Source organism: Nomascus leucogenys, chromosome 21, assembly GCF_006542625.1.
Source record: "Nomascus leucogenys isolate Asia chromosome 21, Asia_NLE_v1, whole genome shotgun sequence".
In the NCBI taxonomy this organism is placed as follows: Eukaryota; Metazoa; Chordata; class Mammalia; order Primates; family Hylobatidae; genus Nomascus; species Nomascus leucogenys.
This window is the reverse complement of record NC_044401.1, coordinates 18832596-18845095: the sequence shown is the minus strand read 5'-3', so window position 1 is coordinate 18845095 and position 12500 is coordinate 18832596.

Here is a 12500-nt window from a genome sequence, read left to right as displayed (position 1 = left end):
GGTGTCTGTTATGATTACTAAAATACGTCACTGTATCTCAAAAGCTGCCAAAGAAAATTTGAACACAGATAAGCTGGGTTACAATAACATTTCATTTATAGATACTATACTTTGAATTTCCTATAATTTTCACTTTTCATGCAAGGTTATTCTTCCTTTGATTTTTTTCAACCATTTGAAAAATGTGAAAACTATTTTTAGCACATGGACCATACAAAAATAGGTGATTGGCAGAATTTGGCTTGCTGGCTGTAGTTTACCAATCCCTTGGTTTACATTTTAATTTTCTGGAACTCACAATAAGATATCCTAGAACATCAAGAAATATATTTAAAAAACAAATTTTATACATGGAGCTTTATGGATTTGTTCTTGGAAAGTGACAAAAATATTTAAAAAATTATGAAACCAAAATTTTTTAAAGTGGCTAAGCCACAAGAACAGTAAAGTTATACTAATATAATAATTTTGTTATTTCCATTGCTGTATCTGTGAAAAATACAGATGCTAAATTCAAAAAGTATATTTAGTTTGATAAAAGTCACCTAAGGCCAAATGAAAATGTCAATGGCTTTGTTTGTAAAGTTAGGATTCTCTATAAAATGAGATTAACTTGAACCTTTTACTAACATTGTAAGTTCTTGAATCTAAAATTTAACCATTCAAAAAGTAAGAGAGACTGAAGACCACTTATGGTCATCTATTAGAATTTAAAGTATTATATTTGCTCATATGTGCTTATCTGAGAAAAGCCAGAGTTACAACTACACTATCTCTCAGTTGAACACACCATCATTACACGACAGAATATAAATATTGTTTATATTACATGAGTTGTACTTTGAAATTAAATCATTTTTCTTTATATAATAAATATTATGGAATTGGAAATAATTTGTGACCAACTTTTCTTTCTATTTCAAACGTGATTTATCACGATTTTCATGTAAAAAGTTATAATAATTGAATAATTTTTTAAAACTACTCATCTTTTAGAGATTTAAAATTGTTATCCATAGAGTACACACATTTAAAAAACTTTTGTGCATTTGTGTATTATGTATTTGTGCTCATGTATTTGAATTCTGGCAGAGCAATTCTAATTAGAAACCTCTTGAATAAATATTTAAAATTAAGGTAATATATTTCTATTTTCTAAAATTATTTATCAATTCTATTAAAATGTGTGCCATAACTGTCAGTGAAGTGAAAAGAAGACTTGGTAAAAGATTGTATTGTTTTACTTTTTTTAGTTTATAAAAATCAAAGTTACTTACAGGGCATAAAAAGTACAGCTGAACCTTGTTTTAAAAAGTGAACCAATTAATTAAAGCTAGTTACAGAACATAAAAATACTAGTGAGACTTAAATAAACCTGAACCAATGAACTCACTAAATTCAAGCAATTTTTAATGTGAGTTTTATATATGTAGGTATAATTTCAAATCAATTTCTAGAACCCAAGTCCCATTTTCTTTTGTATTAAAAACATGCAAAAATAAATATAAAAGTGATGGATAGATTGATTTGATGATTTTAGTTTGATTGATGTTTAGATGAAATTGAAAAGTTTAGTTTAATTAGTAATGGAATGTTTAAACAGTAAAGCATTATCTTGAGGACTAAATGTTGACACACTTAATTTTCTACATTTTGATGATATGGCACTATCCCCTTTGTAGCAAGATAATCATTCATTTAACAAACATTACTTGAAAATCTGCAGTGGATCTGGCACTCTAGTAGCTCCTAAATACAAAGATGAATATAATATTCTTGCTGTCATGAAGCTTAGGGATTTACTAGGAAAGACCAAAGTTGTACATCCAAAGGGTGATTTTGCCCCCTAGGAGACATTTGGCAATGTCTGAAGATACTGTAGGGTGTCATGACTTGTGGGGAACTATTCCTGGTATATAGTGGATAGAAGCCAAGGATGCCGTTAAATACCCTACAATGCTGTTACGGCATCCTACAACAAAGAATTATCTGGCCCAAAACATCAATACTGCCAGCTTTGAGAAATGCTGATCTAAATGCATAGCATTTTTAGAACTGCTATTATAGAATGATGCATAGACTCTGAGGAAAATACAGAAGAAGTGGTGAATTCTATGAGCAAGAAGGGGTTGTTTTGATAGAAGAGTGTTTTGAAAGAAGAGCGTGGGAAGATTTTTGAAATGCTGAATGGAAAGATGTCTTTGTGGAGGGTTGGTGGGCTTGGGAAGAGCTGCTTTATAGCTGGAAGCAGTAAAGTGAGCAAAGATATGGATATATAAAACAACTTATTGAATTTGGGAACTGTAGCAAGTCTAGAGTGGATACGGTGGGCATAGGGAATAGAAACATGAGATTGGGCAGTTAAGAACTTTTTGTTGTTGTTTTTTGCCGTGTCATGGAATTGGAGCTTTCTCCTGAGTGGTGTTGAAAATAATAAAGGGTTTCAAGGAGGGACATGACATGATCAGGCAGTCTATTTATAGGATTCATCAACCTTGGTGTGAAATGTCATGGTTATTTAAGAAAGCACAAAATTTTATATCATTTGATCAGGAAAGAGCCGCAGGGAGAACAAGTCTGTCGGTGGGAAGAAGGATCCCTCCTTTTTTCCCTATAGTTGTTTTACTTTTGGTCCGAAACTTTTCACTTTATTTGTAAGGACTCTATCAAAGAAATACAAACTGAATTCATTTTCAATGGGTTCACAAATGCATTATGTTGCTGATTGGCTAACTCCTTCAGGCTTAAACTGCCATGTTGTAGCATCAGGGAGCATTATCCTTTCTTGAAAGTTCTGTTTTCAGATTCCAGCTCTGGAGTCATGGTGAGGAAAAAGAAATTATGCTTACCACTGACAAAAGACAACTAGAAATGGAATCTCAAGTATAGCAAAACCTTATTCCTCTTTCTCAGTAGTTTGTAATCTCAAAAGCTTATTAGAATCACTGCAGAAGAAATTTGGACATTCATATTTCTTAAAACTGCTCAGGTAATTCAAATTAGCAGTTAGGATGCAGACCATTATATTATCTTAACTCAAGGAACTCTCCTATAAACACAGAATATTAATCTTCCAATTTTATTTTGGCTCCATAATGATTTTTTAAAATATTTTTTCTCCAGTAAAATTTACCTTCTTATTTCCATTAAAAATTAAAATAAATTTGCATTTTCTAAGCATACATCAACTTTCAAAGAGTAGCTTTCTGACATTGTTACAGTACAAGAGGGACCTCGACTATGATTTCTCACCTAATGTTCATGAGTTAGGTGAGTCTCCTTCAAGTAGCAGAGAGATAACTAGAGATTTCAACGTGGAGTTTTTCAATGGTGGCATGCATACTCTTAAAAAGTCTTATTTTGTGCTGCTCAACTCTAACTGATTGGTTAACATGACCAGTAAGCAGTGTGCTAGCCAAGGAAAGGCTAGGAGTTTGCTTTTCCTGTAGCCCATTGTCTACTCTTCAGTTATAGATCACATACTCCATTCTAGGTAGCTGCTTTGGAAATGGGGGTTTTCTTACTAGAGTGCTACAGGAGAAACTGTGTACCAGTGCTAATTCATCCTTGTAAAAAGTAACCAAAGATGTCAGTCTTAATCCTTTGTTTACAAATAGTCATTAATTATCTGCTCTATGTAAGGGGATGATTTTCTTTTATCCATCAGGAAACAGAAAGGAAATGATGGCTCAGTCTTTGTTCCCTATGAACATTAATTACAACATTGCATCAATGAGCAAAAGAGAAAACACTATTGTTATAAATTGTCCTCGTCTCTGCAGTCTCTTGAATATACATATTTTTTGCATTTCCTTTCTCTGCCATCAAGTTTTCCCTTTGTGAGAAAATTTCCTCTAGATACAAATTTCCTTCTAGGTACCTTCATATTTTTCTCCTTTCATTCACAAATGAATGTCCTATATCTATTCCCTCTACTTCCTTACCATACTATATATTTATAACAAGCATCCTCCCAAGACACACACAAATGAAGAATCAATCAAACTCTATAATGTAACTTTGGGTCTTTACCTAGAACTTGGGAAACACGTTTTCTGTCAACATTGTTCTCGTGAGTGTTGTCTTGGAATGCTAATTTTCTCTTGCTTGCTACTTCTGTGAACCCAGTCAAAACTTGTCTGTGGGTGGGGAGATTCGGCCCATGCGTACCACGTTGCTGTCTTGTTCTGAACCAGTAGCTTTTAAACTTTTTGACTATGACTCACGGTAAGATATGTTACATAGTGATCTAATATATATACACACCTATAAATGCATACAAAACACACATACATTTTACGAATGCAGTACATACACAGTGCTCTCTAAGATGTTCCCTTCCATTCCAATACTTTCTATTTGCTCCTATACTATGCAATCCTATTCTATTTCATGAAAAATGCTGCTCTTGACTCATTAACCAATATTCTAGCACACTATTCTTTGCAAATTATTGTTCTAATCTAAACCCATGATTTTCAGCAGGGCCTGTGGAACAGGGAATTAGTAAAACTCTCCAGGGCTGTGTAGGTAGTTTGAAAAATAGCTGGGTTTTTTTTTTTTTGTTGTTGTTGTTGTTGTTCCATTACTTTGATTTCTTTTTAGTGACGAAAGCTAATTTATTTAGAAGTTCAAATATCACATACAGGAGGAAATTCGACTATTTTATGTTTTTCAAATACCTAATCCCTGCTCTTCTTCAAGCCTCATTTATATTTCATCTTTGTTTTATGGCACTGACCAAGGAATAGACCAAACTAAACAGCAGTTGTCATTCAATTGGCAACTAGTTATGTATTTCTGGGTGACATCTTTTGTGTAAGTTTTTGGGTAGAGACAGTTTTGCCATGATGAATCTTGGTTTTCATACTATTCTAGATAGAACTTTTACCAAAATACTATGAAATGTATTATATATTATAATATACAGAAAAGGTGGGGGTCTTCATGCCTGTAAATGTTTATGTTCAAATTTGCCAAAAATCCTGATTTACTAGTTATAATGCAACATCATCTGCAATCTCAACCAAAATAATACATCCTTCTGCTCACCTCTTCCCTGTCCCTGGTCCCAGCCTCACTAAAATAACTTTTCTTTTGACAGAGATCCATTGCTAGAACAGCTTACCTTGCCTACTGTGGCTCACAGCTATTTCTAGAGCTTGCCTGGTGTTTCAGATCCCAAAGAACATTTTGGTTATTGAGCTAGGAGCTGAAAGTTGTGTGTAGCATTATGTCTTACATCCCCAACTTTGACTATGGTAGGGATGTAATTTTCTTAGATTATGTTCATCTCATCCGAGACACAAAAGCGTGTTAGCTATCTTAAGTAATAATTTTCCTTCCTTTCAATGCCTTCATTCTCCAATATCTTGACACCATTTACTTTGATCCTTTAAATAAGTTAGTCTTATTTTTATTTCTATGCGTTAAGCCTACTAGATGAAATATCCTTTGCAAAGTTCTATAACTTAGTATAGTTATAGTTATTTAGTCACTTAGATGATGTAGGTCCTTATTTTACAGATAGCAAGGGAGGTAAAGTGACTTATTCAAGGTACCACAGAACAAATTATCTATAGGTCACCTGTTTTTAAATTTCTACTATGATAAATTTCAAATATACAAACATTGAAATAGTATAATTAGTATAACCTTTAACATTTTGACATATTTCCTACACACACACACACACACACGAACATTTTTTAAAGAGCCGTTTCAAAACAGAAATACTGCCACTACTTAAAAGTTAGAATTGGGCCGGGTGCGGTGGCTCATGCCAGTAATCCCAGCACTTCGGGAGGCTGAGGCAGGTAGTTCACCTGAGGTCAGTAGTTCGAGACCAGCCTGGCCAACATAGTGAAATCCAGTCTCTACTAAAAATACAAAAATTAGCCAGGTGAGGTGGTGCATGCCTGTAATCCCAGCTAGGGTCAAGAAATCCATAAAATAGAAGCAATTAATATGGTGCTAATTGAAGTGTTTAAATTTAAGGGCTTAAATTTTAGGTTCTCTTAGATTTCAATAATGATGGTTAAGTAATAGTTTTGAATATATGTGCTACTTGATCGAACTGGCTAAAACTTTTGTGGATGTGATTTCATCATGTCCACAAGTATCATATTTTGTGGATGTAGTTGTATTGTTCACAAGCAGCTAAGCTATAAATTTTAGAAATTATTTCAGGAGATGTTTTCAGTTGTCTTCTTTTATATTACTTATGGCAATAATGCAACTATCTAAGAAAAACATTTAGCCACTTAACATCAATTTCCAGATCTAAAGAGCAAAGGCAGCTCTGTTTGCTTCAACACCTTCTTGAGTGATGTCATGAAGTTTAATATTACATCCTCCCAAACAGGTCAACAAATAATTTTAAAAAATCATGAATGTTAATGAGAACAGGGTTGAAAATGTGTTTTGGGCAGAATAAAGTACTATTATAAATTACCAGCAGTCTATTTTATTTCGTGATTATTGCTTCCTAAAGGCCATTGAGAAACAAAAATGTAGACTGAAAAAGAAACAAAATAAAAGTATACCACCAATAGCGACTTATTTTTTTCATGTAATTTTAATTTTACCATTTTTGTCTGGAAGGAAGGACAAAATCATCCCAAAGCAAAAGGGCTAGTGTTTTTCTTTAGCAACAGGGAGATTAGGCTGTAAGATCTCTTGCTGATTTTATCTCTTATACAATGACCAGAGGTAGATATGAGGGTTTTGGGGACACATCACTTGCCACCTCTTCAATTGTCATGGATAAAGCAGGAAGACAATGGAAGATCTCTAAATCCTTTTGGAATAGTAAAGCCTACATTCTAATAAAGGAGGTGATATTTGAAGGCAGGTCCCAGGGATGTATTACTACTTTATCCCTCAGTTGTTAAAACATCATAGTTTCATAGGTACTTTATCTCTAGGGCAATACTTCATTTCACATATGAAGTACTTGGCAGTAAGGCCTGGCATGTGACATCACCAAGAGCGCACACACAATTAGTGACAGAATGAGAACCAGAGCCCAAGCCTATATTTATATTTATTCAAGGGTGTGCCCTAGTATGTGGCATAAATGACATGTCACATGAAATACACAGACAACATGAAAACACAAATATCTCGGTGAGCCTCCAGAAGTTGTTGGCAGGCTCAGCCCACTACTTATGGAGGTAAAGCACTTTTTTCTTTTTTTTTTAATTATTATTATACTTTAAGTTTTAGGGTACATGTGCACAATGTGCAGGTTTGTTACATATGTATCCATGTGCCATGTTGGTGTGCTGCACCCATTAACTCGTCATTTAGCATTAGGTATATCTCCTAATGCTATCCCTCCCCCCAAAACTTTCACTACCCTTAGATCATAAAGATAGTTTCCCATATTAACTTCTGCAAGTTTTACTGTTTTTAATGCAATTATTATAAAGCTGAAGTGCTTCCCTTTGATTAAAAAGTTTTTGAGGAAGAAACAGATATTCTATGCAATTAGTAAAGTCACATCAAACTGGCATTTTTATTAACAAACTCAACTATATATTCTCAGAAAAAAAGAGGGAAGTGCAATTAATAAAAATAGTATGTGTAGTCTTTCTGTTGTTTTGGTGCATGAATTTATTTATGACCCTGTATAAATGTGAGAGACAATTTCAAACTGATTTTCTTCCACTGGTTTTAGTTCCCATATAACTCTCTTAGTGTGAGCATCTCACCTTGTAGTCTATGATTTTACAGTTTAAAGACGTGAATCTTACATCTAACATGGCTTCTGAAGCAAAACAACCACTTTTTTTGTGTGTTCACTATGATGTTTTTGATCTCCTACATTGAATTATTTAAAAATATATTCTAAAGTTTTAAGAATTAATATTCAAATAAAATAGCTAGGCCCAAATCTAGTCATTCCTCAAGATTTTAAGTTCAAATTCTGACTTAAATTCTGACTTAAAAAAATTCAATAATAATTTTTAATTTTAATTTTTAAGTGGCCTTTGAAAAATGTTTCATCTTATATGCAAAAGCATTTGATTGATGTGCTGAAAAGGAAATCAAATATACTACATTTTTAGTAGGGGCAGTTTCATATGTTTACCGGAGTTTAATTATCTGCTATTAAAAAATCTCAAGCATTTAATTAATGCTTAAAAATTAAAAAAATACATTTGTTTAATCTTAGGTTTAACAGGGAAGCACTTCAGCTCTATAATAATTGCATTAAAAACAGTAAAACTTGCAGAAGTTAATATGGGAAACTTATCTTTATGATCTCAGGGTAGTGAAAGTTTTGGGGGGAGGGATAGCATTAGGAGATATACGTAATGCTAAATGACGAGTTAATGGGTGCAGCACACCAACATGGCACATGTATACATATGTAACAAGCCTGCACATTGTGCACATATATATATGTATATGTGTATATATATATACAGATATATATACACACACATATATATAACATATATATATGTATGTATAACCTTGGTAGCATTTCAGTTTTACATAAGAAGTGTACGTTGTTTACTTGTTACACATTTTAAGTCATAATAAAAAGACTAACCAGTTACTTAAGTAGGTCAAATTCTTTAACACATTTGAACTGCTAAAAAAACCAACATGCATAGATTCTTTAACATTAAAACATTTATCTAATTGTTATTTTAAACATGTGCTTATACATGCCTGGGGTTAAGTGATACTTATCTACTTGAAACGCATTTATCTTCTAAACTAACTGAAATTAGTCAAAGGTTTTGGCTGGGACTATGGCTAGATTCTTATTTGCAGCCATAATGCAACATAATCCTATTTATAGTCTATGTAAGGGCTTAATAAATTAGGGAAGTTCATGTCATTGTTGTTATAGCCCACACAACTCATCTAACTCATGTAATCTAAGTGCCTAACATCCCTTAGATGCAAATGACACATTACCCAATTCTCTCTGCAACCATGCAGCTTTTAATATTTGATTAAAACTTTGCATTTCTTGATTCTTAACATATTTGAATAACTTGTCATGCCACTTTATTTCTGACTTAACAGAATCTTGCATTTTCTCCCATTCTTCTGGTCTGGTAGGACCATGGAATTCTTACAGATTTAAAATGTTATCTGAGGAGGGGGAATTTCTATATTACAAGAGACTAAAGGAATATAACAACCAAATGTAATACATCATCCTTTTCACTTAGTTGTATTATCCCTTTGGACTCTTTTTAGGGTTTACTGGACTGGGGGGAAAAGCTATATAATATATTTTTTATGAATTGAGAAAGTTTGACTATGACTTGATATTGGATGCTCTTATGAATTAATTGTAACTTTCTTGAGCTTGATAATGCCATTGTGGTTATGTGGAGAAGGGCCTTATTCTTATGAGATGTGTGCAGGAATATGGATCAAAATGTCTAAATCTAACTTCCAAATGACTCAGTATCTACCACCATCACGACAGATAGATGGATGGATAGATAGATAGATGTATATGTGTTTGGATAAATACATAGGTAAAAAAGATGAGAAATACAATATCTGATTGGAATCTCCACATCTCAAGGCTGTATTAGACTTTGTTATAGTCCTAGTTTCTGAGAATATAACTTGTGAGTCGTTCTTGATTCCTTTTTCATACTCACTCTGAACCTAGAATGCAACAAGTCCTGTTATTTCCTTTTCAAAATAATATTTTAAATATGTTTACTTTAATGCCCCCCTAGTATTGTAACACTAGCACTCAATTCAAAGGTCTTCAATGATTTTCCATTCCACTTAGGAGAAAATGTGCAGCCCCACCCTGCTGCCTACAGGGAGACTTAACTTCTGGCCCTCTCCTCCTAGCTCAGGATGATGGACTTTCTTCCAAAAAAGTTTCACAAAGTATTGACTGTTTTTACATTTGAGGACCTATGGTCATGTGATGAATGCTACCTAGTTCACCTTGCTCCAGGCTTCATCTGACTAACTTGACTCAGTCCTTCAATACTTTTCAACTATCGCATTTCTCAGAAAGTCTTTTCTTGACACCTGCCATCTAAATCAGGATCTACTGTGCTTTACTTTTCTTTCATAGCACTTGCCTAACTCATTTTGCAAACATTTTTTAATGTGCTTGATTATTAATTTACTAACTCCCTCTGTCTTTAGTCTATAAGCTCTGTGTGGGTAAAGCTTATGTTTGTTTTGCTTACTACTAACTTCCCAAGACCTTGAGTCCAATGCTTAGAAACTGCTCACCAAAAATATGTGAAATAAATAAGTTAATTAATTAACAGAAATCTCAAAGACAGGAGTACTATAGGAAAAAGAGCTGTTTTATTCTTAGGAAAGGGTTGACAAAGATGTGAAATTATATTGCCATTATTCATTGTTGGTACCCATGAACATACTTTTGAATATTGGGGAGTGGGTTTATATTCAGGCAAAAGATACTGGCATTGTGTCCCTTGTGATTGATTCCTGTGCTGTGCCTTCTCATAAATATTTTGCCTATCATCTCTATTGAGAAAGAAATATTTTTATTCTGAAGTAATAATACCAATAGTCAAGTTTTAATTGGAGGGAAATGAGCAATTAAGATAACTAGTAAAATTATTATTTTATTGTCAATTTGTTATGATTACACTTCATGAAAGGAGGAAGGAAGTCAATATGCTAGCATATCTTCAAAGCTCCTTCAGAAGAATAAAATGTGCAAATATCTTGAAAAGGAACCTGGTGAATTATTAAGGGAAAGCTTTTAAAGTGACTTAGTTCCACCTATCATTTCACTTACTCCCCCAAAACTAAGATACTACAAAAAATATTCTAAACACAACACTGTAGATCATTTAAATGCTGTAGATTACTTGAGAAAACCCTCAACAGAAAGACAAATGAGGAAGGCAGGCAAAGGGAAATAAATGAACAGTCACTTTGTGTCAGAGAAAATTGGAGTAGGTTTTTCTCTTTAGGAGCAGCCTTTAGCATTCATATTTCCTTATGGTATACATCAGCATCTTAAGAGCCATAAAATTTCTGAATGTCTTCTTGATGGCTAAACATATTTCCTTCTTTGTTTGAGGCATTATTCTGAAAGTACCTGGTGTGTTTTTTTCTTTGGTTAGCAAGACAAGGATATTCTACATTAATGAATGTATATGTACATAATAGTGAATATTTCCAATGAAGGTCATATATTTTCATTTTTCTCTTAATATATATGTTGACTCTAATGTCCAAGTGCAAGATAAAGAATATAGAGCTTCAGTCTAGACACCCCATCAGAAAACATGTTTCTTTATTAAGGAGTTGTGATCCTTAGCACTTTAAAACTAATGATTTAGGGCCAGGTGTGATGGCTCATGCCTGTAATCCCAGCACTTTGGGAGGCCAGGGTGTGTGGATCACCTGAGGTCAGGAGTTCGTGACCAGCCTGGCCAACATGGTGAAACCCTGTCTCTACTCAAAATACAAAAATTAGCTGGGCATGGTGGCGGGTGCCTGTAATCCCAGCTACTCAGTAGGCTGAGGCAGGAGAATCGCTTGAACCCAAGAGGCAGAGACTGCAGTGAGCCAAGATTGTGCCATTGCACTCCAGCCTGGGTGACAGGAACGAAACTCTGTCTCACAAACAAAAAACACTAATGATTTTGGAGGGCGAGTTAATATGTACTTTTCCTGGAGAGAAGACTGTGTAACATCATGATTCTTAACTGGGCAATACAGTTGCCTACCTGTGTGGCTTCAGTGCCTGTTTACCTAGGATCTATTAGGTGTCCAATGCTGGACTAGAGTTTCATCCTTTAACTTAAACTTTGATCCCTGTTAAAATACGCACATGTTTTTCTCCTTTTTCCTGAGAACTTTTAATGTTTCCAGTACTTTAAGCCTTAATGAACTGTTGTGATCTTTTCTGCAGAGCAGGTTTGAGTGAGTGATACAGAAGCACCAGGTATGAGGCCATGCCCCTGCAGGAACGGCAGCCTGTGGAGAGTAGCTGCTCAGTAAATGCAGTGGAGAGCCAAGAATGAGAGGATTGCGGCATCACGATGCCAAAGAACTCGTTTCATATTTTTGTGAATCTGTATGATAAAAAATTAGCTTTAGTTTAGTGGGGAAAAGTGCATAAATCTCAGATTGATGTTTAACATTTGAAGAGATGATATTTAGTTTGAATTTTCTATTTTTATTTCAAACTGTAACAACAGATCAGCCTATATCAAGGCAATGAAATTAAGGAAATTTAAAAGTTTGATAAATCATTGAGCTCATTTGTCTCTGTAAAAGTTATTTCTTGAGAGCAGATAAAGGCACTTTCGAACATGTGCACTTTTTTTTTCAGGTCACAGGGGTGCTATTTAATAAATTACTTTTCTCAGGCACTAAGTGCCACCTTTATTCATCTGAAAAGGTTAATGCAGATTTTTAAAGTATCCAAGTTATTCCCAAAGAGTAATTTGTGCACTAGGAAAGTCTATTTTATTTGAAAAGTACCTAAATGGCAAGAAAAAAAAAAA